This window comes from Rhinopithecus bieti, unplaced genomic scaffold (assembly GCF_001698545.2).
Source record: "Rhinopithecus bieti isolate Rb0 unplaced genomic scaffold, ASM169854v2 scaffold_38008, whole genome shotgun sequence".
Lineage (NCBI taxonomy): Eukaryota > Metazoa > Chordata > Mammalia > Primates > Cercopithecidae > Rhinopithecus > Rhinopithecus bieti.
The window spans coordinates 934,230-940,229 of NW_016815997.1; the positions used below are offsets into that span (position 1 = coordinate 934,230).

General features: G+C 47.2%; 1 protein-coding gene across 8 annotated transcripts in view; it reads left to right on the forward strand.

Annotated features, from left to right (window-relative positions):
• P2RY8 (P2Y receptor family member 8) overlaps positions 1-6,000 on the forward strand; it is a 77,859-nt gene that overhangs the window by 55,198 nt on the left and 16,661 nt on the right. For 4 of the 8 annotated variants that reach the window (XM_017854248.1, XM_017854251.1, XM_017854255.1 and 1 more), the window contains one exon: positions 2,539-2,601. The exons of the other annotated variants lie outside the window; for them this stretch is intronic. The gene's annotated coding sequence lies outside the window, so the exon portion shown is untranslated. The remainder of the gene's footprint in view (positions 1-2,538; positions 2,602-6,000) is intronic. 8 annotated transcript variants of the gene reach the window in all.

Here is a 6,000-nt window from a genome sequence, read left to right on the forward strand (position 1 = left end):
AACCATTACCACTGAGGCTCGGTAATGGCAGAAGTGCTTAAATTTCAGAAGACGTGCTATTTGCACATTCTTCTTTTACAGCAGGGCAGGGCCCACACGTCAACCACTGGGTTTTTTTTTCATTTTTGGTTTTTTTTTCACTGAAAGGCATTTCATGTTAATTAGCTTAATTCCACGTACGGTGGCTTTCTGCTTTCCAGAGCGAGGCAGATGTTGCAGCTGCTGTTCAGACAACCCCACCCAGAGAGGTGTGTGCATGGGAGAGTACTTGGAAATTTTAAAAAACAGCCATCGTGCACACACACACTTTCATTTTGTTTTAAAAAGGGCTATTTGTGTTTCTCAGAATCCGCGCTCTGGCCCGTGGTGAAGCCCTCTGCTATATACTCTGAGAATGAGATATAGAAATCAGAGAAACGCGGCCGCTGCCTATGCAGAGAACACAGCTCCAAATCGTCATGGCTGTCCGCGGAGGACAGCATGCAAATCTCGCTGGGCAAACTGTCTGTTTTGTTGGGTTATGCAATAGAGGAAAATCAACGCAGAGCGACAGAACTCAGAGCATTTCCTATGCATTTTTGTGCTTAGCTACGAGGATTCTTGCCTTGTGATCTGAGGCGGACGCAGGCAGGTCGTCTCTTCCCCCGACGCCTGCCAGCTGCCGGTTCACTGGGGTTGGCAGCTCACTTTGAAGTCAGTAGAACACACAGTTCGTTCAGAGGCAGGTGTTACCACAGTAACAGGGGTCACCGGGTCTACAAAGATGGGGAACTTTGAGGGTGCGAGGGATGGAGGCTGGGCTCCCCTAAACCCAAAGCTGGACTCTCCTAATCCCAAAACTGAGTTCTCCTAAACCCAAAGCTGGACTCTGCTAATCCCAAAGCTGAGTTCTCCTAAACCCAAAGCTGGGCTCCCCTAAAGCCAAAGCTGGACTGTCCTAATCCCAAAGCTGGGCTCCCCTAAACCCAAAGCTTGAAGAAAATGTGACTACATGGCCGGGCATGGGGACTCACGCCTGTGATCGCAGCACTTTGGGAGGTCAAGGCAGGTGGATCACCTGAGGTCGGGAGTTTGAGACCAGCCTGACCAACATGGAGAAACCCAGTCTCTACTAAAAATAACAAAACTTAGCCAGGCATGGTGGCAGGTGCCTGTCAGCTACTCTGGAGGCTGAGGCAGGAGAATGACTGGAACCCGGGAGGCGGAGGTTGCAGGGAGCCAAGATTGCACCATTGCCCTCCAGCCTGGACCACAGAGCAAGATTCAATCTCATGAAAAAATAAAAAAAAGAAGAAAATCTGATTGCAGGCTGCACAGTGACCTCAAAGTCAGAGCGTGCAGGGACTCTCTTCTTGTGACCAGACTTCAATGAGAGTTCCGGTATCTCATCCGTTGGCATCTCTAGATCTTAGTCTTAGTCATCTCAAGACCCGTCGCCTGGCACGTCTCGGCGGTATTCATTTGCAATTCCCCGATGAGTTACGACGTGGAGTGATTTTTCGTAGGCGAATTTACCACCTGCAAAGCATCTTTGGTGAGGTGGCCCGTGTTTAAATGGGGCTGTTTTCCAGTGGTTGAGTCTGAAGAGTTTTTTGGGCATATTTTGCATACTGGTTCTTTGTCTTACAAAAAGTTCTTTTTTAAAAAATTTTTACTATAAAGTTCTGGGATACATGTGCAGAACGCGCAGGTTTGTTGCACAGGTGTACACGTGCCATGATGGTTTGCTGCACCTGTCAACCTGTCATGTACATTAGGTATTTCTCCTAACGCTCTCCCTCCTCTTGCCCCCCACCCCCCGACAGGCCCCAGTGTACAATGTTCCCCTCCCTGTGTCCCTGTGTTCTCATTGTTCAACTCCCACTGATGAGTGAGAACATGCGGTGTTTGGTTCTCTGTTCCTCTCTTAGTTTCTGAGAAGGATGGCTTCCAGCTTCATCTATGTCCCTGCAAAGGACATGAACTCATCTTTTTTTTTTTTTTCGTTTGAGCCAGGGCCTTGCTCTGTCAACCAAGCTGGGGGCCGGGGGTGGCTGTGGTACGATGATTGTTCACTGCAGCCTCAACCTCTGGGCCCCAAGAGATCCTCCTGTCTCAGTCCCCTGTGTAGCTGGGACTCCAGGTGTACGCCACCATGCCCAGCTAATATTTTTAAATTGTTTGTATAGACAAGCTCCGTCTTTTTTTTTTTTTTTTTTTTTTTTATGACGGAGTCTCACTCTGTCGCCCAGGCTGGAGTGCAGTGGTGCAATCTCAGCTCACTGCAACCTCTGCCTCCTCGGTTCAAGCAATTCTCCTGCCTCAGCCTCCTGAGAAGCTGGGATAACAGGCGCCCGCCACCATGCCCAGCGCATTTTTGTGTTTTTAATGGAGACGAGGTTTCTCCATGTTAACCAAACTGGTCTCCAACTCCTGACCTCATGATCCACCGCCTTGGCCTCCCAAAGTGCTAGGATTACAGGCGTGAGACAGACAAGCTCTCACTTTGTGGCCCACGCTGCTTTCAAACTCCTGAGCTCAAGCGTTTCTCCTGCCTAGGCCTCCCCAAGTGCTGGAATTACAGGCGTGAGCCGCTGCACCTGACCACATACTGATTACCAGGTACGTGTTTTGAAAATATCTTCTTCATGCCTGTGACTTCTCATTCCATTCAGTGTCTTTTGCAGACCAGACGCTTTTGGCATTATTATTATTATTATTATTATTATTATTTTTGAGACAGAGTCTCATTCTGTTGCTCAGGCTGGAGTGCAGTGCTGCAATCTCGGCTCACTGCAACCTCTCCCTCCAGGATTCAAGTGATTCTCCTGCCTCAGCCTCCCAAGTAGCTGGCACTACAGGCACATGCCACCATACCTGGCTAATTTTTACATTTTTAGTAGAGACGGAGTTTTGCCACGTTGGCCAGGCTGGTCTCGAACTCCTGACCTAAGGTGATCTGCCTGCCTTGGCCTCCCAAAGTGCTGGGATTACAGGCATGAGCCACTGCACCCGGCTCAGACCAGACATTTTTAACATGAACAAAGTCCAACTTTTCAATCATTTCTTTCCCAGATGCTGCCTTTGTTGTGGTGCCTAAAAAGTCATCACCACCAGACCTGAGATCAATTAGATTCTCTTCTCTACTATCTTCTAGAAGTTTTCTAGTTTTGTGTTTTATATTGAGGTCTGTTAGCGAATGCCTGTAATCCCAACACTTTGAGAGGCCAAGGAGGGCGGATCATTGGAGCCCAGGTGAGATGGCACCGCTGCACTCCAGCCTGGGTGACCATGTGAAACTGTCTCAACAACCAAAAAAAGGACAGTGGCGTATTCGCTAAAAGACACCTAGATTTAAGCATAGAGTGCCTAGAAATAAAACCACACAAATATAATCAGTTCCTGTGACATGCACATATTTATGACCATCACACAAATATAATCAGTTCCTGTGATGTGCACATATTTATGACCATCCCATTAACAAGACAGAGTCAAAAGGCCCAGGAGATAATGTCTAACAAAGTCATGTCCCAAAAAGGACACCCGTGGTCAATCAATGTAGAAACATGCCAGCCTGTCTGGGCACAGGGGTTCATGCCTGTCATCCCAGCACTTTGGGAGGTCGAGGTGGGCAGATTAGCTGAGGTCAGGAGTTCGAGACCAGCCTGACCAACATGGTGAAACCCCATCACTATTAAAAATACAAGAATTGGCCGGGTACGGTGGCTTACACCTGTAATCTCAGCACTTTGGGAAGCCAAGGCAGGCAGATCACAAGGTCAGGAGATTGAGACCATCCTGGCTAATACAGTGAAACCCCATCTCTACTAAAAATACAAAAAACTAGTCAGGCGTGGTGGCGGGTGCCTGTAGTCCCAGCTACTCGGAGGCCGAGGCAGAAGAATGGCGTGAACCCAGGAGGCGGAGCTTGCAGTGAGCCGAGATCGCGCCACTGCACTCCAGCCTGGGCGACACATTGAGGCTCCATCTCAAAAAATAATAATAATAATAATTACAAGAATTAGCTAGTGTGGTAGAGCACACCTGTAATCCCAGCTACTCAGGAGGCTGAGGTGGGAGAACTGCTTGAACCCGGGAGGCGCAAAGCTTCTTTGAGCCAAGGTCATGCCACTGCACTCCAGCCCGGGTGACAGAGGGAAACTCTGACTCAGCCAGAAAAAAGAAAGAAAGAAAGAAAGAAACATGTCAACCTCTGTTGCTGTGATGAAAATATAAGTTGAAACCTCTCACCCTTCAGGCAAATTGCTGTCACCCTTGTTGATGAAGGTATGAGAATGAGCGTTGCCCTTGTCTATTAGCTGTAAGCACCTATTGGTGCAATTTACTGGGGGAACTATTTGGTGATACTGCCTCTGTTTCTGTCTTCTGGAAGGAATTGTAGAGAGTCAATATAATTTATTCCTTCAATGTTGGGGAAAATGCATCAGTAAACCCATCGGGGCCTGGAGCCTTTTGTTTGGGAAGGTTATTAAATTATTGATTCAATTTCTTTAAGAGATATAGGCTTACTCAGATTGGCTATTTCCTGTTGTGTGAGTTGTCAGATTGTGTCCTTTTGTTCTTTTCATCTAGGTGATCGATTTTATGGGCACAGAATTGTGTATAATATTTCTTTATGAGCTTTTGAATGTCCGTGGGATCTGTCGTGATGTCTCCTCTTTCATTTGCAGTATTAGTAACTTGTGTTCTCACTCTTTGTTGTTGTTGTTAGCCTGGCCAGAAGCTTGTTAGTCTCATTGATTGCTATTTCAAAGAACAAGCCTATGGTTTTGTTGATTTTTGCCTATTGACTTGCTGTTTTCAGTTCCACTGATTTCTGTCCTTTATGAATTTTCTGTTTTCAAATTCATTGATTTATCCTCTAATCCATTATTTATGATTTATTTATTTCTTCTTCCATTAGATTTAATTTGCTCTTCTTTTTCTAGTTTCTTGAGGTGGAAACTTAAATCATTGATTTTAGATCTTACTTCCTTTCTAATACAGGCATTCAATTTAAAATATGCACACCCTTCACATCAGCCGTTCTTCTCCTAGAAATCTATCCTAGAAAATGTTCTCACAGGTATGCACAAAAATACTTACAGAGGAGGGTGTGTAAGCACAGGCTGAAGCAGAATTGATCCATCCAAATCCTCTCACTGTGGAGCATATGGTTAGAGACACCACAAGACATTCACAAAGGTGGTGACGGGTGTATGTCCTACCAGAAGAATAAAACTCACTTGTGTCTGGAAGGAGGCTCCAGAGCAAAGGAGCTCCCAGAGGTTACTTCTGAAGGGGAGTGGGAACTGGAGGGGAAAGATATGAAGACAAACATGAATACAGAGCTCTCTATTTCCCTTTATTCTTTTACTCATAACAAGGTGTGTATGTGTTCTGTAATTGGAAGGTCTAAACATTAAACCAAAGTTGAAAACTCAGTGGTGTTTGGAAGTTCAGAAGAGGTTGCATCTGCTTCTGTGGGTGAGGGGACTTGGGAACATGCCTGGAAGGGGTGGTATGAACCCTGGTTTTGTTAGGATAAGTTGCAGTTCAGTGGGAAGGGACCACTGGAAAGGCAGACAGCAGGGGGCGGGAGGCTTCTGGTATATTCCATGATAGTCTTTGCACCCTGAGCCCACCACCTAGCCTCTCTGTTTTCCCAGCGCCTGCTATCTATGGTCACATAAAAAGAAACCTGTGCCGGGCGCAGTGGCTCACACCTGCAATACCAGCACTTTGGGAGGCCGAGGAGGGCGGATCATGAGGTCCGGAGTTCAAGACCAGCCTGACCAACATGTTGAAACCCCATCTCTGGCCGGGCGCGGTGGCTCAAGCCTGTAATCCCAGCACTTTGGGAGGCCGAGACGGGCGGATCACGAGGTCAGGAGATCGAGACCATCCTGGCTAACACGGTGAAACCCCGTCTCTACTAAAAATACAAAAACTAGCCGGGCGAAGTGGCGGGCGCCTGTAGTCCCAGCTACTCGGGAGGCTGAGGCAGGAGAATGGCGT